This window comes from Choloepus didactylus, chromosome 6, assembly GCF_015220235.1.
Source record: "Choloepus didactylus isolate mChoDid1 chromosome 6, mChoDid1.pri, whole genome shotgun sequence".
NCBI classification, from domain to species: Eukaryota; Metazoa; Chordata; class Mammalia; order Pilosa; family Megalonychidae; genus Choloepus; species Choloepus didactylus.
The window spans coordinates 17,871,170-17,872,916 of NC_051312.1; the positions used below are offsets into that span (position 1 = coordinate 17,871,170).

Here is a 1,747-nt window from a genome sequence, read left to right on the forward strand (position 1 = left end):
GATGTTACATTTCAAGCCAGTTTGATGTTGCATTAAATATATGTTTACTACATATATTACATATTACACCTATTATGTTATATGAAGCATATGTTGTAAAGTTGTCATGAAAAGGTGCAACAATTCTTAAAAGTAAAAGAAGATGTTTTAAAAATCTCATTGACAATATAGAACAGAAAGTCTGTTTCAAAATAATTCTAGGAAGATGCCACCTACATTTGTAGTATTATAAAACAACTTATACAACGAAGTACCAGAAGTCTTTAAAAACTATTAATATAACCATTGATCTCTATTTTATACTTAACAATCATACCATATCTAAGATACAGTTTTTAGAGCTTCCACTCAAACTTTTAAATATCACTGTTAATTCTTATGTCAGCACATAAATTAATTTGGACATTGATATACTGTATAGCTACTTCTTGAATACTTTATGGTAAAAAGATGAGTTCTCTACATCAGAAGGATATCAAAGTATTTATTTTAAAGAAATGGAGGAAAACACTAGTATATGTGAAATGATAATGGCATCATCTCTCCTTGCTCAGCAATGTAGTCCTTGTCTTCTTTCTCATTTTAGAAACACTGCGGTAATGATTGGAGGAGGAAACATTGCAGGGATCACCCACTTCATCCTCTTGGGATTCTCAGACTTTCCCAGGATCTTCCCAGTGCTCTTTCTTATATTTCTGCTGATCTACGTTATTACTGTAACCTGGAACCTGTGCCTCATCATCTTAATAAGGATGGATTCCCACCTCCACACATCCATGTACTTCTTCCTCAGTAACCTGTCCTTCACAGATATCTGCTATGTTACTTCCATAGCCCAAAATATTCTCTTTAACTTCTTCCAGAAGCAGCAAACAATCACCTTTGTGGGCTGCATTGTCCAGTACTTCATCTGTTCATCCACAGGACTGAATGAGTGTTGTCCCCTGACAGCCATGGCTTATTACCGATATGCTGCCATTTGTAAGCCACTGCTCTATTCATCCATCATGTCTCCCAGACTCTGTAGTTAGATGGCACTGGGAGCCTATATGGCTGGACTCTCTGGTTCTTTATCCCAATTGTGTACCCTTCTTCAGCTCCACTTCTGTGGGCCTAATGTTATCAACCACTTCTTCTGTGACATATCTCAATTGTTAAACTTGTCCTGCACTGGCACTTTTATAGGACAAGTCATTCTTGCTATATTATCAGTGACCTATGGGATAGCAAGTGTTATAATCATCTGGCTATCCTATGGTTATGTTATCATCTCCATCATGAAAATCACTTCAGCTAAAGGCAGGTCCAAGGCTTTCAACACCTGTGCTTCTCATGTGACCACAGTTTCACTCTACTATACATCAGGTATGTATGTCTATTTGAGTTCCAGCTCTGGTGTTTCTTCCAGCTTTGATAGACTTGCATCAGTCTTTTACACTGTGGTCATTCCCATGTTGAATCCACTGATTTACAGCCTGAAGAACAGAGAGATTAAAGATGCCTTGATGAGGTTGCAAAAGAAGAGAGAGCCCTGTTAAATTCACAGATTGTGAGATATGTGATAGATTTGGCAAGTTGTCATCAGTCATCCTAACTCACAATAATATGCACACAAATGGAATTAGTAAGATTTATACTCTGTGTGTACAAAGACATATTTTGCATCAGATGATATGCCATTATGAACCAAAAACTGAAGTGAGTGACCATTTATCAATCTAAGCCTAATTATTTGTGAAACACAAGA

General features: G+C 36.7%; 1 pseudogene; it reads left to right on the plus strand.

Moving 5' to 3' along the window:
* Positions 1-599: 599 nt before the first annotated feature.
* Positions 600-1,538, plus strand: LOC119538744 (annotated as a pseudogene).
* Positions 1,539-1,747: the final 209 nt, after the last annotated feature.